The sequence below is a fragment of the Phyllostomus hastatus genome, unplaced genomic scaffold (assembly GCF_019186645.2).
Source record: "Phyllostomus hastatus isolate PE091 unplaced genomic scaffold, TTU_PhHast_1.1 phas_contig_1162, whole genome shotgun sequence".
In the NCBI taxonomy this organism is placed as follows: domain Eukaryota; kingdom Metazoa; phylum Chordata; class Mammalia; order Chiroptera; family Phyllostomidae; genus Phyllostomus; species Phyllostomus hastatus.
This window is the reverse complement of record NW_025333537.1, coordinates 9,563,468-9,574,634: the sequence shown is the minus strand read 5'-3', so window position 1 is coordinate 9,574,634 and position 11,167 is coordinate 9,563,468.

The following is an 11,167-nucleotide window of genomic DNA, read 5'->3' as shown; positions in this document are numbered from 1 at the left end:
GCCTCCCGCAGCCCCTCGGATGGACGAAGGTCCCGCCCGTGGAGCCAACCGCGAATCACGAGAATCCTGGCCCCCGCGAGCCTGGGGGAAGGGGTGGGAGGAGGGAGCCACTTCCTCCCGACGGCGGCATCGAGGGGGCAGCACTAGGTCCGTCCCCTTTCCCATTCCGCTCCCTTGGGAAACGGGCCTGGCTTCTGGCAGCCCCCCGCCACCCCCACCCCCGTGATTACATAGGGGTGACCCTGAATGGCCTTGCTTGTCCCCTGCACAGTATCTCCTATGTGAGCCGGCAGAGGGGGTTCAGACTGTCCTAAGAGGGTGGCCTACCTTGACGCTGCCAGGTCGCCCCTCGAGCTGGGCTGAGGCTGGAGGTATTGGATATAAAGGGGGTGCCCCGCTCCAGGGAACCCTCCTGCCTGCAGCCCTTGCTCCGGCCAACTCCTACTCACCTCCCAGGCCCAGTGGTAAGGCCTCTTCCCTGCGGGCCCCCCGTGGCCCAGCCCCCGCCAGTACTCCGTGCACACCTTATTTTACTGCTCGCACTGGAATCAGTCGTTCCACTGGTCCCAGACTTCCAAGGGCAAAAGCTACCTGCCTTCCGTGCAGCTCCTTGCTCCTGGTTTCGCTAGGGCTGAGGGCAGCCTCAGCTCCCTGGAGCTGAATCAGTGCAGGTTGCCGCAAACCTCGTGGCTGCGAACAGCACAGCTCTGGAGGTCCCAAGTGGAGGCTTGGGGGGAATCCGTTCCTCACCTTTTCCAGCTCCCAGAGGTTGCCTGCCTTCCCCTGCTCCCGGCTGCATCACTCTAACCTCGGGTCATCATCACGTCTCCCCTAGAACTGACCCTTCTCTCTCCCTCTTACAATGCCCCTTGTGATTGCATGGGGCCTACCGGGACAAGCCAGGATAGCCTCCCCACCTCGAGATCCTTGAGTTAAACCCATCTGTAAAGTTCCTTTTGTCAGGTGAGGAAGCACACGCCCAGGTTCTAGGGATTAGGCTGTGGGTATTTGGGGGGGGGGGGCGCGGGGGCAGTATTCTGCCTACCACAGGGCTATTGTTTCCGTTAGCTCAGACCACGGAGGCAGGGGGCCGAGGCTTCTCTTCCCCAGCCTGTCTCCCACCTCCTGCTGGGGAGCCGGCTTCTTAAAACATCTTGGTCTGATCTGACTCCTCAGTCTCCTTTGGTGATTACCCCAGTCCCCTTCCAGTCCCCTAGGCACGATCTGGTCCATTTGAAATGTGAGCCCCCAGGGCAGCCCCAGGGCAGCCAAGCAGAGAGGAGAGTCTGTGCGGAGGGGTCTCCTCAGTGCTCTGTGCTCGTGCCTCTGTGCCACAGCGATGGCTGATGGCTGCGGAGGGAAGAGGCAGAGGCAAGTGGTGACACTTGACTGCCCGCCTGGAAGCAGCACTTCTCCTTCTGTTGAACAACGGGTCCTGCCTGTAGCTGCAGACTTAGAACAGACAGCCCGTGGCCTCAGCAGGCTCCAGTAGTGCCCTCCACCGCCCCCCCTCCCGCTCGCTGGCTCTTCTGGCCAGCTCCTGCTGGGGGCATCACTCATTCCCCTCCCCCGCGTGCTGCCTCCTGGCAGCGTGTGGCAGGGGTCCTGGGAAAGCCTGCAGCTGCCAACCTCCCCTATGCCCTGGAGACTGGGGCCACCAGCGGGAATCTATTTCCATACTTTTTGGGAATCAGGACCCAGAGGGAGGGAGTCGGCATGGTGAGAGAATTTAGTCAAGTTCTCAATGTGGCTGTCTTCCCGGAAATCCCTCTACTTGGTTTTCTCAGTGGACAGAAAAGGATCTCAGTTGTGTTACATCTTTATCCCCAGCACAGAATGTGGTATACAGTAGGGGCTTTACGTTCTATGACATAAGTAGGCGATTGCATGGATTAATAAATGAGCATTCAGCGTAATAAGATAAGGGTGCCCCCGCATCACTCCTTCTAGTCAACTTTGAACTGAAGATCCCAGCCAATGCAATAAGACAAGAAACAAGAGGTACAAAGGTGGAAAAGAGAAACACCTGTCATTCTCAATCAACACAAATGCCCGCCCAGAAAATCCAAGAGACTCAGTAGACTAGTACTGGATACCTGATGCATAGTAGGCCCTTTCTAAATGCTTAGTGTAGGATGAAGGCGCAGGCTGGTTCTCACGGGGCTCCCATTTCAGTTGGGGAGGAGAGGCCAACAATCCTGAGGTCAGAGTCACTTGCAAAAGAAAGAATCTAAGAGGTCTATAACCTTGGATGAGGGGGAAAAAATCACATCTTTATCCTCTTTAACTTCTAATTGAAATTCACCATTCCCTCCAGTTAGGGATGTAGGCACCAGCTGTGTCGGCAGCACCCGGGGGGCACTTCGGCATCAATCAAAGCCCCAGATGTTTTCAAGTCACTATATATACTAATATTTGTAAATATCTCACAATATAATTTACAATCACCACTACTTGAAAATCACAGTAATTGTTAAACCAGTCTTAGTTCGTACAGTTTCATCTGTTCACAAAGGATTTCGTACATTACTTTATCACTTTATTAATTAAAAAAATAATGCAATGACTTCATTTCAGGGTAACGGTGTCTGTTGTAATTTATTATGCTCTGTTTTATGCATTTAAAACATTACCCCGAGAAGAGGGCCCATGTCACAAGAAAGATTAGGGACGCTTCATCTTTCGTGGAAGGATTTTTTCCCTGGTTTGGGCGATGCTGATGCAGATCTTTTGCGCAGGGAGTCCCCTCTTAGCCCCCATTCTTCACATGTCTTACCATGGGGTAAGCTCCGCTCCCTTAAGTGCGTGTCTGTCGTGGCCCCAGGAGTTTTCTGAATGTCCCAACTTTGGGTGTCACGGGGCCTTCTGAGGAAGCTCGAAGCGCGGCCCTGGGTCTGGGTCTGCTGCTGCCCAGAACCGCTGCCAGCAGGCCGGGGCACTGGCCAAGGCCGGCTTTGCCCAGTGGGAAGACAGAGGGCGGCCGCTGCTAGTTTTGGTTCCTCCAGGGCAGTCTTTGCAGCCAGACCACTTCCCTTCCTGGGGGAAGGCCCGCCCGGCTCTAGGAGAAGGCGTGAAGGAGGAGTGAGAAGGAGGAGAGAGCTTGGCCAGGCCCGGGCAGGGGCTCGGCGTGGACTTCCCAGAGTTGCATCTGCAGCCTGGGTCCGGAGGCTCCTTCCCCAGCAGCTGTGAGTCACCGACAGCAGTGGCGACCACACGAGGGGGTCTGCACAAGGCCCGCGTACCCATGTGTGATAATGTAGCTCCGTGAGAAGGCCGTGGCTCCCTCTGACCCCCGTTTCTGACACACACTTGGCTCATACTTCTGCTGCACAGTTCCAAATCACGTGGAAGAGTAGAAAGAACACAGGAGGTAGCATCAAAGGGAGTGGGGTTTAAATCCTGCCTCCGTCTCTTTCCCTTGCTACCTGGCTGATCTTTCATTCATGTAGCAAATAGTTTCTGAGTGCCAACTATGCGCTAGGCAATGAGGAACTAGAGGTGGACACCTCCTCTCGTCAAACTCACTCTCTGCAGAGAGGCACCCAAAGACCAAAGTATAATAGTATAAAAGGAATGACCAGGGGGTCGTGGCTGAGAAGAGTGGTGGGGACAGAGATGAGCCCCCCCAGAGCAGGGTGGTCGGGAAGGCCCCTCTGTGACGTGGGAGCTAACGCTGAGAGCTGGTGGAGAGCTGGCCGCGAAGAGAGGGGAAAACCCTCTCAGCAGAGGGGGTGACAGTGCGTGCAAAGGGCCTGAGGTGGGGAACCTTTTGACCTGGTGGGAAACCAAAAGGCAGAATTACCGCACACGGCGTTGGAGGAGGGGGAGAGGGAGGTGAGAAGTAAGGTCGGAGCAGAGGGCAGAGGCCAATAAGAGGGGGCAGAGTTCACGCAAAAGTGGGAGAAGCCATGGGAGTATTAAACAGGAGGAGGGACGCAATTGGACTTTTTAAATTGTGGCAAAATACATATGACCGTTTTAACCGTTAGAGAGTATGTAACTGGTGGCATTGACTACATTCGTGGTGGTGGTTAACCTTTACCATTATTCAGTGTGAGAATGTTTTCACCATCTGAAAAGGAAACCCTGTGTTCGGTGAGCGGTCACTCCCCACTCCTGACCTCCTCTGTCCCTGAGCACCCGCTGCTCTGCTTTCTCTCCCTGCGGGCTTGTCTATCAGGGACACGTCGCACACCGTGTGGCCTCGTGTGCTGGCTGCTTTCGCTCAGCCCGCTTTCCAGGTGCATCTACGCTGTAGCAGGTGTCAGGGCTGCATTCCTTGCATGGCTGGATACTCCATTGAAGGGACACATTGCGCTTTGTGAATCCATCCATCCACCCACTGACATGGTTTGATTGTAGAGAGCTAACTCTGGTTGCTGGGTGGGGACTGGGTTGTCAGGACAGCAAAAACGAAAGTGCCGGCGAGGGCTCACGGTGGCGTGGACGGGGGCCCTGGGAGTAGGGAAAAGGGCGCGGGGTGGGGATCCACGTGGGAGACGGAACACGCAGATGAGAACTGTGGGTGGGCTGGACGGGGAGGGCGAGGAAGAGACTGCCACCACGGAGATGGGGAAGGCTGGGAGGGGACAGAGGGAGGAACATCCCAGGTGCTTTTGATTGTTTGGTTTGAACTGTGGGAGTGGCGGTGTCGTTAGGCAGGAGGATTTGAGCCTGGAACTTGGCAGAGGGGTTTGGGTGTGACTTTGTGCTAGAAAATATATATATATTTGGTCTGTGTCCTTGACTGCCCGCCAGAGCTCCCCAAACCCCTGCAATTTTCAGGTGATAAGGGCAATAGGAACTTCTTTTCTTAAAACCCAGGGAGAGGCCAGAGTAGGTTTACAGTGGTTCATATGGAGAATAATACAATAATTAAGAAAGAAGAATACGATCAACTCTGTGTTTCAGGTACTCACAACTGGAAGCCTACTTTTCCCCACCCTGTGTTTGGTTAGGTCCCCAGCCCTGGGGCCTCTCTCGTTATTTTTAACAAGGCCCTTCCTTTCAACCACACTTGAGTCCATGTTCAGGAGGTGGGTGACTTTTGGAAAGCCCCCTAAAAGGATGAGGGGGCTGGTTGCCAGTGGAACCAACCAAGTGATTCGAGGGATGGCACTTTAAGTCCCTACCAACCTCTTCCGGGGAGGACGGAGGGGCTGGCCGCTGAGAGTTACTCCAGCGTGCCTGTGTGATGGAGCCTCCACTGAAAGCCCCTCACCTCACCGGAGGGATCTGGAGAGCCCCGGGGCTGCAGAGAGGTGGAGGTGCCGAGTGCGTGGAGCACCTGGAGAGGGAGGGCGTGCAGGCTGAGCGCCGTCTCCCAATACCCTGCCCCAGGCATCCCTTCCGTCTGGCTGGTCCCGAGCTGTGTCCTTCGATAAGAAGCCCTTAATTGTAAGTATGCCTTTTTCCCAAGTTCTGTGAGCCATTCTAGCAGATTGCTGAATGCAGGGCGGGAGGTCTTGGGGTCCTCTGATTTCCAGTGGCTCCGTCAGAAGCACAGGTGACAACCTGGACTTGCACGTGGCGCCTGAAGTGGTGGGGCAGCCTTGTGCGACTGAGCCCTTGACCCGTGCGGTCTGTGCTAACTCCAGGCAGTGAGTGTCAGAGTTGCTTGGTGTGGAAAACCCACACATTTGTTGAAACAAAAGTATTGAGTGTAGAGAAAAACAAGGGGTTTTTCTCTGAGGGAGGCTTCCGTGCACCACGGGTGTTGAGGACCACGGGCCGGGCCGAAACCACCCCCTCCTCCCAGAATGTAGTCCCAGGGCCCAGGACTGAGCTGGAGGTGCAGCAGAGGAGGAAGGGGCGACAGAGGAGACCTAAGAGCAACCAGGAGGTGGGAGGAAGAACCAAGGGTGGGAGGCGCCCTGGGAACCAAGAGGAGCGTGTCGAGGAAGGCCGAGGACTAGACACGTCAGGTGCTGGCGGAGTGGGGTGAGGAGGCAGAGAGGGGAGGAAGTGCAGAAGAGACAGAGAAACCACTCGTGGAAGAACGACCACTCGTGAAGGGAGCAGAGAAAGGGGACAGTGGCAGGAGGGGCAATGGGGCCACACGAGAGTCCCCCTGGCTCGGCTGGGTACGTGGGATGCAAAAGCTCCCCTTTATTCACCCCTTACTGTGGGCCACGCTCTGTGGAAGCATCTTGTCCCCAAATCGCAGGGAAGACGGAGACTCCGAGAGGTCATGACGAGGCCACACAGCAGGGAGGAGGCAGAACTGGACCCCAAACCACGCTCCAGACACAGGATTCTCAATGGACTCTTCTGCTGCCGGTGGCAGGAGCAGTGGGTGCTAATGTTTGTGGGTCAAGTTCTCCAGTTCTCTGAAATCTTTCCTGCCGATGGAAGCGGGTGAGACGTAACCTTGGGAAGAGGAGGGCAGGGGACACTGGAAACATCTTCTGATTCTTATGTTAGTGAGCAGAGCCCACACTGCCTGATTTAGCAGCATCGCCTTGTTCCACCTGCTGGTTACTCATGGAAACTGCTCTGGACGGCATGGGTCAGCCCTCTAGGCCAGCCCAACAAAGCCGCACCAGATGGGCCCCACACTGGTCCAGAGGCAAACCAGGACGGACTCCCCCACTTCTCTCCGCCTAGGTGATCAGCCCAAACCTGACCCCGGCCCTCCCTGCCACTGTGTGTCAGCAAAGGGCCTGTGGCTGCAAGCTCTGGCCAGTGAGACGGAGTGGGGTGGGGGGGCAGTTAGAGGGGGCCCTTAGGGAAGTTCCCTCTTCCCAGGAGCACTGCAGGAGACGGCCTCTCTCCCTCCTCCTGTCAAAGTCTGGACACGAGGCCGGGACTGCACCCCTGCTCTGGGTCTGAGGGCAAAGCAAGGGGTGGGAGCACTGGGCCACCTGCCACAGGGGCACTCACCCCAGCAGCCACATGCACACCTCCGTTTCTGAGCGACGGTGTGTTTCACTATTGTTTGGGTCAGGGTTTCTCTTTCTCACGGCCAGGGACATCCAGCCTGCGCCCACACTTAGACATTTGTTGGGTGTTGCTGCTGCTGTTCAGCACCCATCCACTTCTGGTTTGGGGAACAGACTCACCGCATTGGGTCCTGGTGTGGAATCCCAGTGGTACAATAAATCCTTATAGCAGGAAAATTGCACAGCAAATTAATGTTTGTTTTTTTTCTCCCAATAACAGGAGTAATGCACAAACCCAGAAAACCGCTTTGTACATCAAACTCTGATTTTAAAAGGACTTGCAGCCCTGGCTGGCGTAGCTCAGTGGATTGAGCGTGGGCTGCGAACCAAAGTGTCACAGGTTCGATTCCCAGCCAGGGTGCATGCTTGGGTTGCAGGCCATAACCCCCAGCAACCGCACATTGATGTTTCTCTGTTTCTCTCCCTCTCTCAAAGTGAATTAAAAAAAAATCTTAAAAAAAAAAGGACTTGCAGGTGGTAACTTCAAACAACATAAAGTAAAAAGTAATTACCACTTGAAACGTGATCAGAAGATGAAACCATTCGAGACAAATCTGACACCTGAATTCTGAAGGGTCTAGGTTTAAGTGGTGGTGTATTCGACTTACCATGTCAAGGGTTCAACTTAATTAGATCAACTATTGGAATAGGAATGAGCTAAGAGGCTTGGAGACACCAAAGCGCGGAGAAAGACCTTGAAGACCCCCCTGCCCCCCAATGAAAACAGCTGAAAGGCTGCATGAACCCTAAAAACTACGTTTGAAAAAAATAAACTATGGGGCTGACAGGGAAAGGCTTAGCAGACTGATCCCCAGACAGAGTGGAAATAAGAACCTTGAACTTGTGCCTTAAAGGCTTTTACAAAACCCTGGAGACCTTCCGCCGTAATTTGTACAACTCTCTCGGGGCAGTGGGGCAGGGGATCAAGCTGAAGGTGGGGGAAAAAGTGGAGGCAAGAAAGGAGGGCCCACACCCCACTGCACCCCCAAAACCCTAAAACGGGAATGGAACGTGCCAACATGGAGCTCTAAAAAAATAAATGTTGAAAGAAACTCTTCACAGAATACATATGAGTGTCGTTTCTTTATATAAAATTCAAAATTGGCAAAATTGAACAACAGGCCGTGTGGGGATGCACAGTAAAAAAAAAAAGCAAGGAAATGATACATTTCAAATTCAAGAGGACGTCACTGGGCGGGGGGGGGGGGTGTGCATGTAGGGGCTCCTGAGATTTTGGTACTCTTCTTTATCCTAACCCAGGTCCAGGCACGTGGGTGTTATATATATATTTTTTGTACTAAAATACATTTAAGAAATACACTAAAATATACAGCATATAAAATATGTAACACACAGAATGATAACACCTTGAGGCATCTAATTAAATTACAGACACACACATGAGAGAACAAAAAAGTGGCCCTGGCATTTGCTCAATGTAAAGCCCTGGTCTCCTAGAGGATTTTTAAAATTATTTTATTGTTCAGTCTCCTAGAGGATGTTCTGTTCAGACGTGCAGAGCGCTTTCTTGACCTCTGTCCCAAAATGCGATGCCGAGAAGGGAAAGCCGGCTAAGAAACTCGGAAAGAGGTTTCTTGAGTGACTTGCTACCTGGAGAGTACTCCGATTGCACTTCTTAGCTAGTTAGGTCTCAGGCCTCACCGAGTTGGAGAAGGCCGTCATAGTGGAAGGAAGGTCGTACTGACAGCTTACTGGTGTTGGTCTAACCACACAGGCCTGGAAGTAGCAGCATCTCTCTCAGAGCAGTGGTTTTACTCCTGGGGGGCTGATGCTGGTGGGGGCCAAGTGGGCCTCAACCTCTGCTTCTAACAGAGCTGTTCTGATTTTATTCATTTTACATAGCATGCCTTTCGTATAATTTTGTTTAAAGGGTTCTCTTTTATCTGTCAAAAAAAGTTTGAATAGCCATGGTCTTAGAGGCATCCCATCTTTCTGGAGTTGGGAAGAGAAGGCAGATCAACTCTCTCAACTCTTTGATTGTATAAATGCAAGGACACAGGTTGGAGTTTTGAATGAGATGGTAATGACCTGAACAAGACCACGGACGTAAAAAATCATCTTACAAAAATGTACCATTCAAGGTGACGAAAATGTGCATCGAATGAGTTTGCATTGCAGCAGATCTTCCGATTCCTCCTCCCGGGTGCAACTCAGTGGTCCTAACGCTGTAGAACGGGGGGCAGCCCTGAAACCAACCGGAACCGAGCCGGTGAGCAGCCCCGGCCAGCCCGGCCCACACTGGGTCCGGGCACTGTCACGTCCCCTCTGCAGCCTCCTGGAGGGATGATTTGAGGGTACGCTCCATTCCGACCGGACTGGCACTACCGGCGTTTGTAGGTGGGGTGTCAAATATGGAAAGAAGTGCTTTTGTGTGGGTAAAAGGTAGATTTGACTCCTCTGAAGGCTCTCGGAGCTGGGGAAGGAGCACGTGTCCAGCAGACGGCACATGAACCTCTCTGCCCGCCTCAGCAAAAGGGTCCTTGGTCCCACCCGCTCTCCTGCCACACCTACCTACCTAACTTGCCAGGGTTTTGCTGGGAAGGTCGAGCAGCTGGTCTGCCCAAGAATATGACCGGTTACTATTCTCCTGTTCGCCAGCCCTGAACGACTGGTGTGTGGGCTGGTCCTCTCTGGGAGACACAGTATTACTACTGGGCTAATTGGGTGGCTAGGAAAAAAAAAAAGGAATATGCATTTTCAAATGGCTCCTCAATGTTTTCTAATTGCACCAAATACACGTCTTGGTTGCAAGATTCCACTTCAACATTCGGGCTCAGCCAGTATCACTATCAGAGAACCGGATGAGATGCAATAATGAATTTGAAATCTATCCCCCAAAAATCTGTCTTACAATTGTAATTGTTTTTATCTTCCAAAGTTTGACATTGGGCAGCAACAGTCCCTTCTCGGACCAAGTCACTTTACTGCCCCTAGGCAGGGGGAGGCGACTCGCTCCCTGCTGGTCCTACCACCACTGAAGGCTGTGTCCTAATATTCACATCACATTGTCTTTCTCAATGCCCAGACTTGTAAATATAAAAAAAAAATCCGATTGGTAACAACTGAACTGTACACAATCCCTCCACCTCAAGTATTGTGCGATGCCTCAAGATGATTTCTGCATGTTTTTGGGAGTACTTAAGAGACTGTTGCCAGATTAATTTCCAGTATTTGCATGCCTTAAAATAAAAAAAAAAAAATTGTTGTTCAAGTAGTTTTCTGCCTTAAGATTCTTATAAACTTTGTTAGCTCCAAGTTCTTCCTAAAATTATCTGGGCAATGATCTATTTTCCCATTAAATGATTGCTTTCTTAAGCTATTTGATTACAAGCTTCCGTAACAAACTAAATGCTTTATTTAATACTATGTAACAGAGTGGGGCAAAGGTAGGTTTACTGTTCATTCCTGTTATTTAATGTATTTTCCATACGAACTGTAAACCTACTTTTGCTCTTATTTCAAGCAACTGACAAAATAGCGTAACCCTCATGACAAAAATGCCTGCCTGTCATTGTAATTTATTGGTATTTGCCATAAGTCCCAAGACCATGCCTGCTGCGGCCACTGAAGCGATTGTGCTGATCAGACAGAATCTCTGTGCTCACCCCATCATGCACCAACGCGGGGGCGCCAGGAATTTTAAGTATTTACTGCTTCAGTCTCGGGCTAAGGTTGAAGGCATCGATCGCACACCTTCATTTTCATTCTTCATCTGAAGCTCGGATACAATCCCGCAAGGGTAAGTGAAAACTGACTTCTGCCTATGCCCAGAGTTTCCCTGATGTAACTCTGCACCGCCATTGACGTACACCTTGCAAGTATTCTCTGGCATCTCGGAACTGTTTACTGAATGTGTAATAAGCCGAGTGAGGTGCAGGCCCCTCTGGGGGTTCAGCTGCCACAGCCCCACCAGTGAGTCCGCCAAACCCTCCTCCCGTCGCCCTCGAGCAGACCCCCGCTCTACACGCCCCCTTTAGACTGTTTACTGAGACAGAGACATCGGTCTGTTGCCCCGTTCACTGATGCATTCACTGGTTGGTTCTTTATGTGCCCTGACTGGGGATGGAACCCACAACCTTGGGGTGCTGGGATGATGCTCTAAACCAGCTGAGATCCTGGGCCAGGACCTCATCTTTCCACAAACCCAGGTTAGAACTCAAAGAATATGAGCACCCATGTAATAATCCATCTTGGGAAAAGAGACT